Here is a 22,887-nt window from a genome sequence, read left to right on the forward strand (position 1 = left end):
ATTTCAGAGGCATCTGTGCAGGTTTCTGTCAATGTAAATTGCAGCCCGAAATCGCAAAAAGTAGTACAGAAACTACTTTTTGAAATCGGTACAGCGCCATAGATGTGGCGTCACAACGATTAGGGTGGTGCCATTGACGGCATTTTCCTCCAATTTGACATGCGATTTGACATGTCAAATCGCATGTCAAAATGCTCCAGTGTGAACCAGGGCTCAGGAAGATGTCTCTTGTGGTGCTGTGTCCTCCTCCTACCTGCCACCATTATTTTCTGGTGTGATAGGGGTTATGAGAACTGAGGGAGATTTGACAGATACTCAATCAAAAGTTCTTGATTATACCCACCCTTTCTGCCCATCTTCTCCATTAATAGAAGCCAGTACTAGAGCTGAATGAAACATGATCTATGAATGGAGGGGACAGAAACATGAAACATTCATCCGTCCTCCATTATAGATTGTAGATCCATAGATTGTGTGCTATTCACAGAAGCTGTAGTATCAGCTTTTTTGAATGGAGGCGATGGGCGAAAAAGATGGGCATAGCCAGGCACTCTTGATGAGTACCCGTCACAGCTCCCTTAGCTCTATTAACCTCCACTGCACCAGAAGATAATGGTGGTGGAGGTAGGGGGTTTAGAGGCAGAAGATTTCTGCTAAAAGAGGACACAACAGCACAAGGGGCACATCTCACTGAGGTAAGTAATGTGCCTTGTGTTGATTTTTTTATTTTATTTTATTTTTTTATCCGTAGGCTCTAATTATGAGATGCCACTGATTGCTGGCTTGGGTATTCTAATGGTATAATATTTGCATATATCACCTATGTTGTACACAACTCATAATGCAGTGAGAGGAATGCTATTTCTGCTGGAGTCAGAGATCTGAGATAAATTAATAAAAATGCGGCGCTACCTAAAAGTGCTAACCCAAAATAAATATAAATCAGATAATATCCACTAAATACAACATAAATAATAATGGTGGAAATAAATCAATATAAATAATCCAAATAAAAATGAACGTGTAGCCAATATGTGTACAAAAATGGTGAATAAAAGTCCGTGAAAAAATCAATCAAATGGTTAGATAGAAATAATCTGCATTAATAATCCAAATATAAACAGACGTATAAAAAATATATAATATATATATAAAAATATAGGGTGAAAGTTCGTGAAAAAAGGCAAATAAAGTGATTATTTAAATAATCAATATAAACACATGATTGTCCATTAAATAACGTGCACTGATGACTGGTAAACTTGCAAAAATAAAGTTCATGCAGAAAAGTGTGAAAATCAATTCCCAAAAGTGGCAATCCACTGCAAACTTCAGTGCTGTATGGCTATGTACGTCTGCTGCACACTCTGCTGTATATGTTGATGTAAGTGTGGATTTTATCTTTTATTACAATAAAATAGCGAAATACTACACATGAAAGCCCTCTGTGTTCTTCTATTCTATACTGCTTGGACATCCTGGAGCTATTGGGAGGGCATGTAATACATAGCCATACAGTGAAACACTAACAGCGGTGGAGCAGTGTGACTGAATGAATAAGAAGCCAGCAGCTATCTTTATACACAGTGCCTATTTACCAGCTATTGGAGGTGAGAGGCTGGGGGAAATAGGTGGTGCACCCATTAAGCACTGAAGTTTGCAGTGGATTGCCACTTTTGGGAATTGATTTTCACACTTTTCTGCATGAACTTTATTTTTGCAAGTTTACCAGTCATCAGTGCACGTTATTTAATGGACAATCACGTGTTTATATTGATTATTTAAATAATCACTTTATTTGCCTTTTTTCACGAACTTTCACCCTATATTTTTATATATATATTATATATTTTTTATACGTCTGTTTATATTTGGATTATTAATGCAGATTATTTCTATCTAACCATTTGATTGATTTTTTCACGGACTTTTATTCACCATTTTTGTACACATATTGGCTACACGTTCATTTTTATTTGGATTATTTATATTGATTTATTTCCACCATTATTATTTATGTTGTATTTAGTGGATATTATCTGATTTATATTTATTTTGGGTTAGCACTTTTAGGTAGCGCCGCATTTTTATTAATTTATATACTCATTTTTGGTGCTGAGATCACTGTTTTGATGCTGGCTGCTTCCTATGTACATCATTTTTTTGTATTTAGTCTTCCTATGACATATTAGGTGGAGCGCACTAGTTTTCCCTTTACACAGAGATCTGAGATGCCACGCTGGAGAGCGGAAACAGAACATTTGCCAGGAAGATCTCATTGTTGAAGTCTTCTGTATGGGACCAGTTGCAAAATATCTGTTTTGGATGGGCTAATATTTCATATAGTGCCATGAGGTAGGGCAGGAGCATTGAACTATTTTGATGGAGAGACTGAGGAAATTCATTAAAGCTGTTTTAAACCTGAAAACAAAAACTAACTATAACTATAATGCAGCTTAGAAATGGAAAAAAAAAGCTGCGCTATAAAATTCTGCTAAAACATATCGTGACACAAATTGAATTATATGACATCAATTAATCATAAAAATAAATTATAATTGAATATGTATTCCGTGTCTTCAAATTTCAAAAAAATAATAAAGGATGATGTCTAATTCCAGTGAAATATGTGAAAGTGATGGCTAGTAATGTCCTTTTGTGCAGACAGACCACCAATACGTGTGAACCTCCACCACACAGCATATGGCTTACCAGAAGGCAAGCAATGAGAGCCTTGTATTGTGAGATCACCATCCGGATATCAAAATGACAATGGCAGGAGTTGGCTATAGATGCACTGAAGCCAAACCAAGAGATTGCAATTCAATTGGTAGATCAGCACCGATTTGGCATGCGAATTGATATGTCAAATCGCATGCCAAACCGCACCATTGTGAAACTAGGCTTAAAGCATGCCATTAATGATAACTGTGCCGGTTAGCATTGTGCTTTTTTTAGCTCTCAACTTAACTGTCAAGCCATTGAATGATTGGTGTCATAACCGATCACATCTGCAGCACCATGGCAACTGCAGATCAAACAGAAACAAAGATGACAGCTTCCTTGACTGTAAAGGAGTAGAGAGATTAGTTCTGCTTTAACAGACCAAGCTATCCAGCAAAATTGACAGACAATTGAGACAAACCATTTAACACTGGAGTGCTTATATTAGTGAGATTTTATTCTCTTACGTAAAATAAGGGGAGTTGGGATTTGGGATGTAAAATCCCAAGTGGGGAAAATGGGGAAAAAACCTGCTACTGTAACTGCTTAAAAAGTGTTACCTGGAGATCGGCTTTAATTTGTTAGTCAAGTCCGTCTAGATTTGTCTACTTGATCCACTGCTGTGCCCGCCTGCAATTCTCTCTCTTCTCCCCAAGCTCACAGGCTTGGCAAAGAGAAGAGGGAGCCATTGGCTTCTGCTGCTGTCAGTCAAATCATGTGACAGGGAGCAGGGGGGGGGGGGGGGTGGTGTCTATAGACACAAATAGTGCAGCTCAGGATTAATCCCGCAAGTATATCATAATAGGAAGCGGCTACCTATGGTGGCACACAAAGAAGAGGAGCAGCCAGGAGCACTGGTGAGGGACCCCAGAAGAGGAAGATTGGGGCTACTCTGTGTAATACCATTGCACAAAGCAGGTAAGTATAAACCTGTTTATTTAAAAAAAAAATTATAAATACAATATAAAAAATAAAACAAGAGTTTACAATCACTTCAATAGCTTCATTGTTAACATTGCTCAGAAGCAGCCGAATTCAACCCTAAGGGCTCCTTTACACTTGCTTCAGCTTCCAACACACATTGAGGACCAAGGAACTTATTTGTCCCATGTTTTTAATTGCCTGTATCATCTGATTAAGAACTTAAAATACTTTTTTTTGGTTTGAGTCAAAATATTAGTTCTTAACAACAAATGCTTGTCATAATTTCTCACCCAAAAATGACACAAATGTGGAAATGGTTTTATTTATTGTTCAAATACATTCTTAAAGGGAAAAAATCTATAATTATTTTTATATTGACGGTAATCTTATGGTCCTCAGAGGGTTACGGCTAGTTTACACTTGCTTCAAAACAAGGCTTCAGACACGCTTTGTTAAAGCTCTCTGAACGCCAATCAAAGCTCCTGTCACTAAATAATATAACTTACAGTCCTGTTTACACCTTGCTTTTGCTTTGCTTTGCTTCAGGTTTGCTTCAAAATTATACCCCATGTAGCTTTAGTGGTGCTTCAAAGCATCTTCAAAGCCTCCATAGAAGTCTATGGCAAAGCTCGCTCGAAGCCCCACCAAAGCTCCACCAAAGGCTCATCGAAGCTCCACCAAAGCCTCATCAAAGCCTCATTGAAGCACCAAGCAAAAGCAAGGTGTAAACAGGTCTGTAAGCTAACCATTTTATTTAGTGACGGGCTTTGACTGGTGTTCAGAGAGCTCTAACAAAGCGTGTCCGAAGCCATGTTTTGAAGCAAGTGTAAACTAGCCCTAACTCTAATGTTGGCCACACACATGGTTTGTCTGGAATTCCATCCATTTTCAGCCAGCTCAATTGATCAAATGGCTAAACAGGTTCTATGGAAAGCACAAAAAAATGTTGGTGGTAGGTTGCCTTGACCCATTTGATATTTTTTTTGTCACTGGAAGCTGCTTTGAAATTGCTAGGAATTTGCTAGGTCTATGGGCAGCCTAAAGCACTGTAAGAATAATCGGTTTAGTATTCCATCACTCATAGGCTTTGTTCAGTGTAGACTTCTTTAGTATTTGCCCAATACCTTCACCAGCTGGCCTTGATTAATTAGGGTTGTGTACTTTTGTGTGTGTGTGTGTGTTCTAAGAAACTTATTTGGTTATGGATCCTTTTCTAATGGCTTCCTTTCATTTCTGTTTCTAGGTATCTGAGTGCACTGTGTTACCTTAAGGCATGGGAAATACTGCTAGAAATAATTAGATTGTTTAAAAGCAGCAAACATTTGAGGTGAGTGATTTCCACTTAGATAATTGCTTGTTTTATACAAAAGGACCCACTAGAAGCTCCCACAGTGTCAATTTACACAGGTGTCCTTACATCCATCATGGGACCGCACATCACTGTGCTGACAGGTGGAAGAAAAACTTTACTGTATGTGGCTAACGTGATTTGATAATGTAAAAATTAGGAATCCTTGTGAGTATTTCTAAATGTGTGATTGCTTGTTTTTAAAAATGCTACATCAAGAGAAATGCTTTAGTGAAATGTTATGCCCCATTAATGACTTGGCAATGCGCTTATGCATTTTTTTTTGGCCATTTGTTGTACGACTGCATAGGGCGGGCTTCTCTACATTCGACAAATGCATCAAAGTAGCTTCTGCAACTTTTTTGGTTGGTGAGCCTCACATGTTTTTGCACTGTGTTTTGGGGCAACCAAACGTGCATCTGCTAGCCGTGTTTGGGGTGTCATTAAGAAATAATGTCATTTCAAGCGCGAGGTGCATTTTGCACACATTTTCAGAACCTGCAGGTGTGAATGGAGCCCTAATGTCATCCACTAAAAAAATGCATTTATACTAAAGATACCCATCATCTGACATTAAAGCCTTGTACACACAAACAGATTTTTGGACGACCGTTTGTCCTTTTTTTATGTTGCATGCTAGTCTCATGTTGAAAGTGAATAGGTTACTCACCATATGAAAATTCTCGTACGACAGAATACAACTTCAGAAGTGATGTAATGTGTTGAATGTATTCTTTCATTTCTGAGCATAAGTAGTCTTGCTCTTACGTATTTTTTTTTTTTGGACAAAAAACGTACTAATTAAACGAAAATCAGACGTTAAGTTCACGTACAACAACAATTTTATAGTCTGTGCATCCAGCTTTTGTCAGACGAAAAATCATAATCGGTTGTCGATTGAACTGTGCTAACAATCCGAAAAACGGCAGATTGTTCGTTGGACAAAATTTTACATCTGATTTTCATGTGTACGGGTCTTTATTTACCCTATTGTAAACCTGATTCCACAGACTGTCACATGGGCCATTAGACTGGACAGCACCACCTTGTCACTTTTCTGTGCTGTACAGCTCCACTGTTTGTATATAAAAGTCAGCAAAGATGGTAATACCCAACTTACAAATGTTACTTTTCTGTTGGTGTTCCCAGAATATATGATTCTTGCCATCCTGAGATAATGGAATATACAGCTTGCCACCTGAGTAACGCATGTAACGGCAAGAAAAGTGGGCTTAAGGTTTTACCTTCATGACCAGACCATTTTATGCTATTCAGCACTGTATGGATCAACGACTTACATGTACGTTGCTGGACTTGGAGAGGTTATACCCTCAGTGGTTAGCACTCTCACCTAGCAGTAAAAAGGGTCACTGGTTCAAATCCCAACCATTACACTACCTGCCTGGAGTTTGCATGTTCTCCCTGTGCCTGCGTGGGTTTCCTCCGGGTACTCCAGTTTTCTCCCACACTCCAAAGACATGCAGGTAGTTTAATTGGCTTCTGTCCAAAATTGGCCCTAGTATATGAATGGGGACCTTGGATTGTGAGCTCCTTGATTGTAGGGACCAATGTGAGTGTGAAATGTACAGGGATAGGGGTAGACACTCACTCAGGATGGACTGGTGTCTTTATTCAACCTTACTAACTATGAAACTAGAACACCCTCTAATGCGCTACTAGCTGTAGTACAGGCAAACCATAGTCTGGCTCAGGGATAAAAGTCACTAAATCTAGGTCAGGGTTATTAGAGGTTAGGTTGGATGACTCGGACAGCCCTCTGGTGCCTCCCCCTGAATCTGGAAAGTTATAGAACATTCTAGATACTGGTGGGCGGAGGTGAGGAGGGGCTGTTCTGCATATTTGGAGGTCCTTGACCAATTCACAGAAAGTGGACCTGGCAAGCAACCAAGGAGCCTTCAAATATTGAATGAGCCATGCAGTGCCATCTTTAATATTGATTGGACCCTGGGCAAACATTTTCTCCCCCCCCACCCCCCCCCCCCCCCCCCCCCCCCTTGCAATTTAGCTCTCCACCTGCTCTAAGACATACAATAAATAACAGTTAGACTCAAAATCAGTTTACTGAATCAGATCAGGCAGCAATTGCGATTGGTTGCCAGAGGTTACAGTGTATCATTACTGCTCACTGACTGGCTGCTAGAGGTTACAGCACATATTCTGTCTCACTGATTATATGCTAGAGGTTACAGTACATGAAATCTGCTTGTTGATTGGTTGCTAGAAATGACTGGACATCCCTACTGCTTGATAATTGGTTGCTAGAGATTACTGAACATTATTACTGCTCACTGATTGGTTGCTAAAGGTTACAGCACATCATCTCCTCACTGCCTGCACTCCATGGACTGGGGGAGGGGGGTGAGGGGACCCATCAATAGACAGAAAACTCCTAGGGATCCTAGGACTGCCAGGTGTAGCAGGTCTCTCCTAAAGACAGCGGTGTGCTTAAGTCTTCAACCTTGCCCTGAGAAGCCTCCGGTGCACCAGTTGGGCAGGACTGGTGCAGAGTGTCAGTCAGGAAGACTGGGAAGAAGAAGCAGACACATGGGCTGCTGGCAGCCAGGTGGGCTAGCATTTACTGCAGAAGTGGAGCTGGGATAAGTGTCTACAGGGAAGCTGAAGGTGTTGCAGTATACAGTTCACTCCACATGTGCTACTTTTCCCAAAGGGACTGAGAGTTCTTAGCCTGTAATGGGCTGTTGCTAAGCTAACAAAAAGAGTGTTAGGAGGAGTGATCCCAGCAGAGCTGTGCAAAGGAGCAAGATTTGTGCAGGAGGAAGAAATGGAAGCTGTAAATAGGGAGGAAGTTGTCCCTGGATTTGTTGTTGCTGTTAAGTTGGGCATCCCAAAATCCCTACCCCATCCAAGTTCTCATCCCCTAATAAAACAACAAAAACAAGCATGCAGCAAATAAACTGTGCAGCAGTGGGAAACCCTGACTTTTGCAACTCCCTACGGTGGTAGTGTTACACTTATGAAAGCAATCCTAGTGGCTAACTAGCCAATGGACTGCTTTTACAAGCAGTGGAAAGGGTCTCCCCCCCCCCCCGTTGCCTTCAGCAGCTTGCTCAGGCTCTCCTGTCTCACCGGGTGACCCAAGCGATCAGGTTAGGCTTTGATCAGCTCTCCACTATGGTAACCCAGAAGTGATGACCTGTCATCACTTCTGGTTTATGCGAATGTCAATGGCGCCATTTAAAACAAAAGCATTAAAAAACACTGATCTTGGTGTTTTGAATGCTTTTAAGGACATTTGGGCTCCTATAGATATCTCCATAAAGAGTACTTATCACATGCCTGTTGCTGTCCCAGGGAAGTTTACATTCTTTGTGACAGCAAAGAAAGTGATTACAGTTTTTTTAAAAGCAACAGTGCCAAACGCGTGCATCGTTCACGCATGCACACAGACAGCGATCGTTCCACACATGAGGTATCACCGTGAACATCAGATCATGGGTAGTAATTCTAGCACTGGATCTTCTCTGTAAATCTGAAGTGGTAACCTGTAAAGGCTTTTAAAGCGTTGCCTATGTATACTAAAATTTACTTAATTTGTCGCCATTGCACAGGTGTGGGCAATTTTAAAGTGGGACATGTTAGGTATCTATTTACTCAGCGCAACATCAGCTTTTACATTTTAACAAACATTTGAGTATTATATTGTGTTTCTGTGCTTTAAAATTGAAAAAAATATATTTTTTTCCCAAAAAATTGCATTTGAAAAATTGATGTGCAAATACTGTGTGACAAAAAAAATTCAAAATTTGGAGGCCCCGCAGGATAGTACAAACACCCCATACCCCTTTTTGGAAAGTGCAAATTCCAGGGTATTTTCTGAGAGGCATGATGAGTCTTCAGAAGATGTTGTTTTTTGCCACAAGTTTTTTTGAAAAAAAAAAAAAATGATTTTACATAAAGTTGTAATTCTACTGAGATATTTCTCACACATGTCATGGGTGACATTACCCCCCAAATGATCCCTTTTTGGAAAGTAGACACTCCAAGGTATTTGATAAGGGGCATGGTAAGTATTTTGTAGATCAAATTTTTTGTCACAAGATTTTAAAATATGAGAAAAGCAAATAAAAAATATATATATTTTTTTAATTTTCCAAAAACGCGTGGCATCAAATGACATGCAAACTATTTGCTATGTCTTTTAGCAAACACCATGGAGTGTCTGCTTTCCAAAAAAGGTTAATTTGGACAGTGTTTGTACTATTGGGGTGGGCTCTATCTGACTTTTTCTGTCTGATTTTCCGACGCACAAAGTTGGAGAGCAGGATCTAAAATTTTCTGACAACAAAATCCGATCGTGTGAAGACAATTCCGATGGAAGTGCCATGCATGCACAGAATAAACTAAGAGATAAAAGCTATTGGCTACTGGCCAGTTTATACTCCCGATGTACGTGTTTGACGTCACCTCGTTCCAAACAATCGGATTTTCTGACAACTTTGTGCGACCGTGTGTATGCAAGATAAGTTTGGCCCAAAATCCGTCTGAAAAAAAACAGACAGATTTTGTGGTCCGGATGTCTGACCACATGTATGGGGCATTATTATAAGCTTACTTGTAGGTAAAAATGTGCAAGCGGGGTATACAACCACTTTAACTGACACTGATGTCACTAGTAACACTAATTGATCAGTGATAATACTGCACACTATTACTGTATTAATGACACTGTCTGGGTGACAGGGGTGAACAGAAGGGCAATCAAGGGGTTAACTGTGTGCCTATTAAGTGAGTGTGTGCTTATTTTACCCACAGCCTGTTTGGCTTTTCTTCCTGATCTCAGCTGTGAACGGTAACTTAGATCAGGGATCAGAACCAGCTAGCTCTAAGTGGTGGATTTACTAACACACTGATCTCTGTACTGTGGTTGGCCATTGGCAGGTTCACAGCCAAAATCATTGGCTGTGAGCCTGCTGAAAAACTTGTGCTGTGTCCAACCAAGGAGGGAGCATGCTCCTGCAAAGCCAGAGATCCCCCTCCCCCCGGCGTTGCGGGGGAACCACAGAGCCGCTAGCTACCAGTAAAAAATAAAAAATAAATTGCTAGGAAGGATACTGATAACAGTACTGGAGCATGCACCTTCAAAAATAAGTCAACAATGGCAGCTATCCTAGCAACTTCCCTTTAAAATTAATATTTTCCTTGATTTGTATTTGTGCTTACATTACTGTTTTATTCATGCAATTCTTATTAGCATTGTTAATATCCAAATTAATACATGACACAGACAAAATGATTTCCCGTGGGTGTCAAGTGGTATATAACCAGCTACGATGTTTTTCTGTGCCCTATTGTGCTGTTTGCTGTAACATTTTTACTCAGGACTCGGACATATTCTTAGGACAATCCGTTCTTTGTAAAATGGTAAAATGAAAATGAATGGTTAAATTACACAATTAATTGCTACTGTATGCCTTGAGATTCATATGTTCCACGCCAGTCTGCTACATTGTGCATCCATTATCGGAACTCAGACAAACGGAAGATGTCATTTAAAATCAGTCTGGTGTCTTCACACCATGCATCATGCTGATTTAATAGGAAATAGGTGGCATTGAAGAGAGCGCTTGCTTCATTCTGTCTCTTTTAATTTAGTTTCTGAGGGTGACTCCACCGCCTCTGTGCTTCTCATCAGTTTCACAATATTATATGACAATATATAGCACCGAACGTTCATACTTTCAGTGCCTTTTTTTAAATACTTGCCTTTTATCATTTGAAATATTTTTTTATGAATTAACATTATTTCAGGATTTGGTAACTGCAATCACTTCTATGGTAAATTTTATTTTATTTAATTTTTTTTATGTTTTTTTATTTTATTATTATTTCAATAATGAATGTCCTTTCTCTGTATTGATTTGTGAAGTGTACTTTAGCTCTAAAGCTTTCATGTTTATTACCAATGGGAATTTAAAGTGAATCTTTAAAAAAGAAAATCATGTGCGTAAAAGTATCGGCATAAAGTACATATTGCAAGTTTGACATACTTCCTATCAGTTTATAAAGAGGATGCTGAGATTTATGAATATAATACTTTTCTTGAAGTTTGTGGCTAAACCTGGTCCATTTTTTTTGTACCCTACTATATGCTTGTTATGTGCTGCCATTCACACAGCATACCTAAAAATATATTTTTAATATCTTACCTTTTCTATTTTTTGTTTCTTTAGCGTTTCTTTAGCGTGGGCAGCCTGTAGGGCCCGCCATACATGGTGCAAATTTCTTTCCTGCAACCACAGATTACAGGAAAGAAATTCACACAATTCCCCCATCAACACAGACACTGACAGGGGAATCCCTCCTGTTAAGTCATTGCCTACTCCGGAGGGCAGGGGCAGGAGAAGCCGTCCCTGCTGGGAGAAGACAGTGATTGACCCTGGTGGCGATCGATCAACTTGGTACATTCAGCCTGCCCATTAATGGTTTGACTCGAACTGTGTCTGGCCGGCCTAAGTTACTCTGAACAGATTGACTATGCATACAAAGTGGGGACAGGCTAAGTTTCACCTCATAACATACAATGCAGAATCGCAGCCCTTATATCTTCAAAGAAGATCTATCATTAAATTTTTTTTTTACTGTTCTATGTTACTGTTCAACATTCTGTTACTGTTGTACATTGTCCGGTGTTGCTAAGAACTTTCTAATTCTAAGACCCCTTTCACACCGAGGGCATTTTGCAGGCACTATAGCATTAAAAATAGCACCTGCAATCCGCTCTCAAATAGCTGCATCATTGTCTCCAGTGTGAAAGCCCGAGGGCTTTCACACTGGAGCGGTGCGCTGGCAGGACGTCAGGAAAAGTCCTGCCAGCAGCTTCTTTGGAGCGGTGAAGGAGCCGTGTGTTTACCGCTCCACTCCATTGAAGTCAGTGGGGCAGTGTGGCTATACTGCCGGCAAAATGTTGCTATTGCAGCACATTGTGGGCAGTTTTAACCCTTTCTCGGCCTCTAGCGGGGGTTAAAAGCGCCCCGTTAGTGGCCGAAATGCGCCACAAATCCGTCAGTAAAGCGCCACTAAAAATAGCGTTTTACTGCCGACGCTATGGGCAGTGTGAAAGGGAAATGGAAATTGGTTTAGGGGGTAAGGAAGAAGAGGGGGAGTGGTGGTTTTCTTCACCCTGGCCCCCTCTCTAGACCACAGCTCGCCCTTCAGAATCAACTAATAGTCTTATAACATAGGGTCAAAGCTTCATTATGACCATGTAGAATAAAAACAATCCAGTAAAATAGGTTTGCCATAATCTGTCATGTGTGCCTCTGTTGGAGCCAATAAGACCATTCGTATAATTGACTATGAGTACGTTTACTTTAGCTATCCACTGAGCTGTAGAAGGGGCATGTGATTGTTTACACCAATCTGGGCTTCAACTCTTTGTGGAAATTAAACCAATGGGAAAGGATGAATCTTTTATATGTCTACCTTAGGGAAGATGTGGTAGAGCAAAAAGAATGGCGGATGATCCAGTAGTGCAAAGTGCATACATTTTTAAGAGATGAGACAAGACTAGAAACATGTTAGATATCCCAGGTTTAGTTCCACATCTCCAGCATTATTTTGCAGTTGTTAGAAATGTCTGGTGTAGGACCTGTGGCGTTTTACACCAGCATGTTAGAAGTTTAAAGCTAGATTCCTGATTTTGTGTACATATTGAGGTTTTCTGCACGTAATAAATTATTCTATCTTGTTGTTCACATGTATGGGATAAGTGTAAATCTTGGTTCCAGCTCACTTTTTACACTGGTATAAAGTTTTATGGTCATGAAATCAAAAGATTATACATCAAGGAGACCTATCTGAGAGGGCCTTGTTCACATTCCCTTACAAACCATGTAAGAGGTCAGCCGGACTTGTCTGCAAATGGTAGGGATTTTATATAATGTAATAGCTGTGTTGTTCACCAGAAACCTAAATGTGCAATGTGGGTGTCTGTTAGGTGTTCAGGCCTTTGTCTGGAAGACATCAAATCCCAGGCTCAGGGTCATCCAGATCTAATATGACCTTTTTGATAGCCTTGAGAAATATACCATTGGTTTGAGTTTTCTTTTACAAAAGGTTTATTGAAAAATTTCACATCAGTGAGACAATACAAAGATAGCATAAATCTGCCAATAATAGTACAAAGACATGGAAAGCGTTACATAGGGACATAACAATGGTGGACTCGTGTCCGGCCTAAAATAGTCACATAGAAACTTTTAAGTTGGTCGCGACTCGCAACCACACACCATAGAGCAAAGCTAAAGGGGGCATAGGGACGGACAGAGTTCGATTATGCGATGAGGTGCCAATATCTGAAAGCTACATAACAGGTAAAAAAGCGAGCAAAAGCTCTTACACCGCAAACAGACGGAGTTGGGCTGCTTTCAGAAGGGGAATAAGAAGAAACCCCCGCTAGTGGACATAGATGCCAGTGAGCAGCCTGAGTGTATTGCGAGACAGATGTGATAAGAGAAGGGAAGAAATGAGAAAAGAGATAGCAATAGAGAAATAGAAAAGAGAGAGAAAGGGGCAGAAAGAAAGAAAAAGGGATAAAGAAGGGGGGGGGAGAGAAAGAGGAAGGGAAGAGGGGGGGGCGGGGGGGGGGGGTTTCCCTGGAGCGGGGGAGACATCCAACGATCAAAGGGAGAGGAGTACCGGATCAAATCTGGATGGGCGGGTATAAGCCACCCAGGGCTGCCAGACCCGAAGAAATTTAGCATGGGTGTCTGATGTTATCGCCGTCAATTTTTCGTTCACCATTATGTCATTCATGCAGTTCTTAACCGTCTCATAGCTAAGAACCGGAGTCTTCCAGGCCCTTGCTATGGTGAGTTTGGTTGCAGTAAAGAGATGCGCAGCTAGCTGACGCTCCGGACGCAGGAGTTCTGTAATCGGTTTCCACAAGAGGGCCTCAAAAGGGTCTCTCCTAATATCTACATGAAAGAGTGTACGGAGTAGAGCATATATTCTGACCCATAGTCTAGTCACCCTGGGGCAGGTCCACCAGATGTGAGCCATAGTGCCCTCCTGCGAGCATCCACGGAAACATAGGGGGGAGCAAGACGGGATAAACGCCGCCAGCCTCGAAGGGGTGTAATACCACCTATAGAATACCTTATACGCATTCTCCAGAAAAAGAACATTTCTAGAACATGTAGGCAGCGCCCTGGTCATGGCCTGCCAGTCCTCCGGGTCTAGCTGTTTACCTAGGTCAGCCTCCCATTGAAGGTGATAGGGTTGGAGGGGCGGCTTTGTAGATGTTAAAATAGCTGTATAGATGAGGGAGATCAACCCTGGAGCGTGGGGCCGAGATCTACAAAGGCTCTCAAAAGGGGACAGTGTGTAGGGAGCCGATTGGGGCCCAATCAGTTGGCAAAGGAAGTGCCTAATTTGGAGGTAAGTATAAAATTCCCTGAGGGGAATATCATGGGATGACCGGAGGGCTGCAAAAGGGATAATTTTAGTCGGGGTGAGCAAGGAATGGACATCTACAAAACCATGATCCGTCCACCACACAAACTGACTGGGATTATCACAACCTGGCGGGAATAGGGGGCAGTGTAGAAAACGAAGTAACGGGAGATGGGGAGATTGGAGACCTGCAGAGTATTTCACCGAATCCCAGAGGCGAAGAGAATGGGCCAAACCGGGGCCTATGTTCGGTGGGCGTTGCACTTTCGGGAGCCAGGGAAGGGATGCCAATGGAATCGGATGGGAGTCCACCATATCAAGAATTGCCCAGAGGGGCATCTGATGACGTTCATGTAGGCGGGTCAGAGGGGCGATACCCGCTGCCGTGTAATATGCATACAAATTAGGAACAGAAAAACCACCATTAGCCTTACGGGCATAAAGAACCTGCTTTTTAATCCGAGGCTTCGAAGAGCCCCAGATAAAGCACATGATTTTGCGTTGGTGGATTCTAAGTACATGAAGGGGTACGGGAACCGGCAACACCCAAAAATAATATAATAATTTTGGAAGATAAGTCATACGCACCGCCGCTATCCTGCCAAACCATGAGATTGGGAGAGTTGACCAAGAGTCAAGCAAACCCATCAGTTTCCGAAATAAAGGGGGGTAATTTGCCTGGTAAAGATCTGAGTATTTAGGTGAAAGTCTGATTCCCAAGTACGGCAAAGTGGATGTCCACTGAAAAGGGAATGCGGCCTGTAAAGATTCCATTTCAGCGGCTTGTAGGTTGATGGACATCGCCCTAGATTTCTCTGGGTTAACTGCCAGACCAGACAGCGCAGCGAAGGTATCCAACAGTGAAAACAAATTGGGAAGGGAAAGCCTGGGGTTCGCGAGCGTCAGCAGAATGTCATCTGCGAACAGTGACAGTTTATGCATTGTGCCCGCAACCTCCACCCCCGAAATGTCCGCATGTGACCGAATCGCTTCCGCCAGGGGTTCTAATGCTAAAATAAAGAGTAGTGGGGAGAGTGGGCACCCCTGGCGAGTGCCCCTACGTATGGGGAAGACCGGTGAGTCATAACCATAATAGTGCACCTTGGCCTGTGGAGAGTCATAGATAGCCGAAATCCAGCCCATAAAGGACGCCCCAAAGCCATAGTTGGTAAGTACCCGCATCAGGTAGGATCAAGACAGGGTATCAAAGGCCTTGGTCACGTCTAAGGAGAGAAACATGGTCTCCAGAGACCTAGTGTGCGCCAGATGTTGGACTTGTACTAGCCGTCTAATGGCATCACCAGCCTGTCTCCGGGGGACAAAACCCACTTGATCTTTTTTGATGAGTCGGGGTAGGAAGGAATTCAGACGAGTAGCTAGGATTTTTGTTAATATTTTCACGTCGATATTGATCAGGGAAATTGGCCGGAAGTTGGCCCAAGAAGAAAGGTCCCTATCCGGCTTGGGGATCATTACCACATTTGCCGTTAACATCAGTGGTGAGAAAGAGTGACCTCCCTTCACTGCATTATACACAGCCGCCAAGTGGGGGGCCAGCACCGCAGCCAACTTGCGGTAATACAAAGCGGTGAAACCGTCCGGGCCCGGGCGCTTCCCCACCTTCAATTCTTTAATGCACTGCAGGACCTCTGAGACCTGTATATCCCGGTCCATAAGCGACATCTGAGGATCCGTTAAGGAAGGCAAGGATAACTCCTTTAGGAAAGCACCCAGGTCCAGAGCCGAGGTTGAGGTCGGGGCGGAATAAAGTTTGGCCAGACGATATCGAAATTCTTCTAATACTAGTCGGGGGTTACCCGTCAGAGTGTTATGGCGGGTGCGCAGAGTGATGGGCTGAAATTTCGGAGTGAAGGTCCGCAACCTCCTAGCCAACATAGCATTGGGTTTGTTTGCCCTGGCGTACCATCTCTGACGAGCCCAACGGAGGGTGCGTTCTGCATCATCCGTGAGGCATAGATCCAGGTCCACACGAGCTTTGTCCAATAGCCTACGGTTTGCTAGAGAGGGGGAGTGTTTAAAAGTTGTGGAGAGAGCCTCCAACCTTTCCTCAAGCCTACAGCGGGTCTGGACCCTCTCCCTCTTCCTCTGGGACGCTATGCGAATGACCTGTCCCCGAAGGACGGCTTTATAGGCCTCCCAGAGCACCACCGGGGAGGACACTGAGCCAACATTCGTTTTAAAATAATCCTCAGAAGCTTTGTGGTGGCTCTCAAGTATTGGTTCCAGAGAGAGAAGAGAGTCGTTCATAACCCAAGGGGCACCCTGCGGCTTGACACAAAGGGAGTGGCAGATGGTTAACACTGGATCATGGTCAGACCAGGGGACCGTCAAGATGGAAACAGAGGCTACTAGAGGGAGATGCTTACATGGCAAGAACATGTGATCAATTCTGGAATGGGAATGATGAGGGTGGGAATAGTGCGTATAATCCCTGCCAGTAGGGTGGTATTCCCGCCAGACATCAATGAGATCATGGCTTTGTAGGGCCTGCAAGAATTTCGTAGCTGATGGGGAAGGGGATTTAGGGGCCGGCGGGTAGTTGTCCATGGAAGGGTTAAATGTCACATTGGAGTCACCTGCCAAAAGGAGAACACCTCTCTGGTGGGCCCGCAACAGGGAGCAGACATGGGTCAGAAAGGGGCCAGGATTATAATTCGGGGCATAGTAACTCATAATGGTAATCTCATTATCTTGGACGGTGCCCTGCAGCAGGAGGTACCTGCCGTCGGGGTCAGCTAGCTGTTTACTGCAAAGAAACGGAAGCGATTTATGAATGGCGATGAGGACCCCCTTCTGCTTGGTAGGGCTATTTGCTAGGTAAACTTGGGGATAATGCGCAGAAAAATATTTGGGGAAAGAAGAAGAAGAAAAATGTGTTTCCTGTAAACATGCAATGCCAATTTTAAGACGCTGGAGGTATTTAAATATTTTGATTCGTTTTTGAGGGGAGTTCATACCCTGAACATTCAGGGATAGCCAATGAAGTGCCATCATGGCGGCCGTCTGCTACAACATATCTCCTGTTCCCACACCCCAGGGAGCGAAGGGAAGGGGGGAAGGAGCGGGAGGGGAGGGAAAGAAGGGGAAGGACAAGAAGGAAAAAAGAGAGAGAAAAGAAAAGAGATACAGAAAGCAGAAAGAGAAAAACAAGCTCGACAGGGCAGATAAAGTGAGCTCAAAGATGTACAAAAACGTGGGCTGAACGGCCCACTCAGGAGTGTGACCAAGGCCGAGAGACCCATCTCAGCCAAGTGTACACACATCTAGGGGAGCAGTGGTCCGTCGGACCAACCGGCCTAAATTAAACACATGAGAACAGTATCATGAAATGAACATAGAGTAAAACTAACAAAAACATAGAAACATGAAACAGATTAAATATAACCAAAATACAGCAAAAAAAATATGGGTGAACCTTTCCCCCAAGAGGGCGGGCGTAAGGGTCCGCCCAAGCCCCCAGAGAGGGCAGCTAAGCCACCACCCCCCAGGAGGCCGGACGAACACCCACAGCCGAGCCACAACCTCTGTCCCCCCCCCCACCCAAGTGGAAGGGGGAGGGGTCCAGAGGTCTAGCTATGCGGGAAAATTAGGCGCTCCAAAGACTACCCGTGGGGGAGAAACTTCCCATCCGTCACCCACCCTCCACCCCCTTCTGCAGTCCCTTACCAGAGCTCCACCCGGACAGAACCACCAGGGAGCCCAAAAAAAAAGAGAAAAAAAAGGGGGGGATCAAACTGGTGGACATCCGGGCGGCAACGTCGGTGTCAATGTCGCCCTCGGCCGCCAGTGCAACAGCAAGGCGGCCTGCCCCGGGGCATTCCCCTATAAGCTAAAGCAACAGTTCAATATCAAATTACAGTCTGAGGGGGGGGAGCCCCGGGGCATTTCACCAGAACTCCGTGTGGAGAGCCATAGGGGAGGAGAAAAAACAAAAAAATTAAAAGGGGGAAAAAACTGTACCAAAGAGAAAAACTTTTATAAAGTAACGTCCCCACGGCTCAGGAGCTGGTAGTCAACAGATGAGATAGGGCAACAAAAAAAGGAGAAAATAAAAAGATGGGGGGCAAACCTCTTCATCCTTTACCAGATGGCTGGAATCTTTGGGCTTGCAGGTCCCGAAGAGCCTGGGATCCAGATTGGGACCGCTGGGATGTCTGTGACGACTGGCGGAGTGGTCTGGAAGGTCCTGGCCTGGGGGGGCCCGATCTGGGGGGTCCGGACGGAGCCTCAGGGGAGGACGAAGGGATCTCTAGCTGGAGGTCAAGAAAGTGGCGCCTCAAATCCGCGGGCGAGGAAGCCTGAAACTGCCGGCCTTGATGGGAAAAGGTAAGCTTGAATGGAAACCCCCAGCGATACTTGATTCCCTGTGACTGGAGGACTTGGAGGTATGGCTTGAGGTCTTGGCGCCTAGCAATGGTGGCCGGAGCTAGGTCCGCAAACAACTGGAGAGGATTACCTTGGAAGGAGAGGGTCTGCTGCTCTCTTGCTGCCTGCAGGAGTCTCTCTTTGGTGCGATAATAATGAAATTTAATGACAACGTCTCTCGGGGGGCCCTCGGTGGGCTTAGCAGCCAAAGACCTATGGATGCGGTCAAACTCGAGCCTCTCCAGGGGGATCTCCGGGGCCAATTCCTGAAAAAAGGCCGTGGCGGTGCCTTGAAGGTCAGTGAGGGACTCAGGGATACCCCTAATACGAAGGTTATCCCTCCGGGCCCTATTTTCAGCGTCCTCTAGCTTGTCCCGCAAGGCCGCCAACTCCAAGGACAGTTTATCAACCTCCTCCTCGTGGCCCTCAAGAACAGTGGTAGCTAGGTCCATGCGGTGTTCCAACTGGTTGGTGCGGTGGCCTATCTCTTTAAGGCCCCGCACGAATTCAGAAGAAAGCTTACGGGATGCCGCTGTGATTTCATCCCGTACGATGCTGCGGAACCGTGTTAGGAGGTCGTCCGTATCAGCCGGGTGGGGACTTCCCCCATCCATGGGGAACAAGTGAAGGCTGTCTGCGGGGGACGATGGACCCTCCACTGAGAGCTGGGTTTCGTCATCCGGGTCCGGAGGCTCCGGCGCCATCTTAAACGTACCTCTGGCTGAGGCCTGTGCGGACCTACGATGCTGCTGACTCCTCGGCGGCTTCTTCGCCGAGCGATGCATCTCCGGAGCCCCCGCGGGATGTTCCGAAGCCGGCAGGGGTGAGTGTGGCATGGGAAGGCTGCGTCTATGTCGGATTAGGCCGGTGTTTAAGATCCGACGGCACGGAGCGAGGGAGTCAAGCTGCCATCTCCATCGCCCGCGCGCATGCGCCCTTGGTTTGAGTTTTCATCTTTGTTGCTACTGAGGATGTGGGTGCTCCTAGGTATTTACTTGATAGACATATAATTACAGGTACTGTATCTGGCCACCAAGAAAAAAAATATATAAATGAAAAGTAGATCTTTGTGGTAAAGAATTTCTAAAATACATCTCTGGAAGGCCCAATGGTGAAAAATACAGTGCCATAGGGATGCAATAATGCCTCAGACAGAAAACTGCATAGGGTATATGTTAGTAGGAGAAGAAATAGTGCTCCATCATTGGCATTGGTGGAAGGAATAGTGCCCCTTCATTGCCGCCAGTGGAAGGAATAGGTCCTCGTGCCTGGTGTCATTGGAAGGAATGATGTCCCATTATTTCAATCAGTGGGAGGAATAGTGCCCTACTGTTGGTGTGAGGGGAAGGGAAAGTGGCCCATCGTTGGTGTCAGTAGAAGGAATCATGTGGCAACATTGGTGTCATTGAAAAGAATAATGCCTCAGATCAGTGGGAGAAATAGTGCCCTAAGGCCTGGATAAAGGTAAGCAAAGGGCTGCATATGGCTGGTGGGTTGCAGTTTGGTGAACACTGGTAGAAAAAGAATAGAGCAGGAAGACTAAGGCTGTCCATAGTTCATTTGTTGCTTTTTACAAAGATGAATGTCAGCTTGAGTCTTTGGTAAATGATGCCCTCTTCCTGTTTGCATTTTAGCATGGCAGTAGAGGAGGAGGTTAGGTTGTGAATGGTTAGGTGCGCCCAGCACATTCCTTCTGGGGAGAGAGATCATGCAGCAAAACTGGAAAGAGAAAGGGATGAAAGTGTTAAGTGTTGTCAGACTTGTAACCTGGCTTCAGCACTGGTTTCTCCTTTTTTTGCAGCATGTACTTACTTTCATTAATGCTTCCAGCCTGTGTTTACATGGGAGATGGGACATTAGTACCTGACAGTGCCTTTCCGAAATACACAAACATACACAACAGTTTGGCCGCGCATACCCTTTCTGCTTCCTTGTTTGCAATATTATGGCTGTTACAAAGTAGTAAACCTATTTTAAACATAATTAATTCCTTACGTTTGTTAAACGCTTATATGTCAAGTTTAATTTTATGTCATGATGCATAATGATGATTTTTTAAATCTGAGAGTAAACCGAACTGTTCTGCAGCAATCTTCAATGACAAGCCATTTCTATATGGATACAAGATTGTTTCTAGCTTTTCATCTGCAGCATTAACAAATGTCAAGAACAATTATGTTTTAAGAATGGAGGTTCGCGTAACGCTTTGTTAAAGAGATATTTAACATATGCATTTTTCTTTTTTGAAATTGGGTCACACTCCATTAATTTGCTAAAAGAATTATGATAATTAGATGCAAAATTTATAGTTAAAGAAAATGGGGAAACAATAGAGACCAGATCATCTTTAGAATATAAATTGGGTATAATTATGTGCACAGCTTCAATGCTTTCTTGCATGTTAATTAAACATTTTACAATACATTGTTATTTTAAATTTGCCTAAGGGTGATCTTTTGAATTAAAACTGTGCAATTTTTGGTGAACTGTAAAGTGAAAAACTACAACAAGATACATGGTTAATTTGCATTATAAGTCAAATTTTCTATTTACGTGACTTCAGGGCTTTAAATACCATAAACGACATGCATGGAGCTGGTATACCTTTTATTTGGACATGAAATTAGTAAAATAAATGTCACCAGAAATAATTGCAGTGGGATATATTTACTAAAGCAATAGAGACGGTTCACTTTTGGAATGTGTAGGTATGCAGTACTTTGCAACATGAATGTTTACTTGGCTTAGTCAAATAAGGTGAAGCCATGTTCACTTTGAATATACAATCATATGCAAGGTAAATTAAATAAATATCATTTTTGCTTGCATGTGGGCTCTTAAGCCTGTGCACATGAACGGATTTTTCGCAGACAAAGCCTCTGACTTTTATATGAAAAACTTTTCTTGCATACAAACGATACACAATTGCATGCCAACAAACACAAACATAGACACATACTAGATGTGCTACGAGCCAATAAAGAGGAAGTTTAATTGTCAGGCGCCACCTTTTGGGCTCCTTGGGCTAATTTTTGTGTTAGAAGTTTGGTGAATATTGATTTGCGCTTTTCATTTAATGATTTTCAGTTTGTTTCTGAATGGCCGCTTGTCAACCAGACATGTTGTGGAATCAGAGGAGATAATGTTTTTTTTTATTATTGGCCTTGGAGTTTTTGCTTTGATTCAAATTTAGTCCAGGAACAAGAGGAGGAGGATTTCTTGGACCAAAATTTGGTTACTTTATTAATCATGACCAATTATGTCATATGCCTTTGCTGTGGGAGCTCCAGTAGAATAATCCAGTTGATTTTACGAATTATCTCGGGATGATGGACCCCTGCTTTCACAGACTCTTGGCATTGTTGACCCCCTATATTAAGAAGCAGGACACATGCATGGGGCTTTTATTTATTTTTTTGGTTGAATAATGATTTGATTTGGTATACTTTCTATATTTTTGGATGCATAGAATGTATAATTTTATTTTGTTTTCTTTTTTTTTTAATGCACAATAAAAAAACGTGTAGAATAATACTGTTTTTTACTTCAAATGACAGTTCAGGAGTAGGCAGTTACATTTAAAAAAATACAATGTAAAATTAACAAGGGACACCAACATAGTTGTATCTTTAATCTTAAAAACTAAGGGATAATGGTGTTGTGGTAACTTGCCCCAAAAAACAAGCATAATAATATTATTCTTGATGTCACTAGAAAATAAAAGCCTTTTAAAATATGTTTGGCAGAACTCCATCAGTATCACCAGCAAAGCAGCATAATTATTATCCCATTGACCACTTCAGCCCAAGAAGAATTTACCCCCTTCCTGACCAGAGCACTTTTTGCAATTCGGCACTGCGTTGATTTAACTGACAATTGCACTTTCATGCAACGTTGTATCCAAACAAAATTGACATCCTTTTTTTCCAACAAATAGAGCTTTCTTTTGGTGGTATTTGATCGCGACAATTTTGAAAAAAATGCATTATTTTTTACCTTTTACTGTTATAAATATCCCCCAAAATTATCTAAAAAAAAATCTTTTTTTCTTCAGTTTAGGCCGATATGTA

At 42.9% G+C, this 22,887-nt stretch overlaps 1 protein-coding gene across 22 annotated transcripts in view; it reads left to right on the forward strand.

The window, feature by feature from the left end:
* NRCAM (neuronal cell adhesion molecule) overlaps positions 1-22,887 on the forward strand; it is a 286,030-nt gene that overhangs the window by 61,546 nt on the left and 201,597 nt on the right. For all 22 annotated transcript variants that reach the window (XM_077472151.1, XM_077472158.1, XM_077472165.1 and 19 more), the window contains exon 2: positions 4,892-4,975. The gene's annotated coding sequence lies outside the window, so the exon portion shown is untranslated. The remainder of the gene's footprint in view (positions 1-4,891; positions 4,976-22,887) is intronic.

Source organism: Lithobates pipiens, unplaced genomic scaffold (genome assembly GCF_037356315.1).
Source record: "Lithobates pipiens isolate NorthernLeopardFrog02 unplaced genomic scaffold, aLitPip1_a1.2 Scaffold_8, whole genome shotgun sequence".
NCBI lineage: Eukaryota > Metazoa > Chordata > Amphibia > Anura > Ranidae > Lithobates > Lithobates pipiens.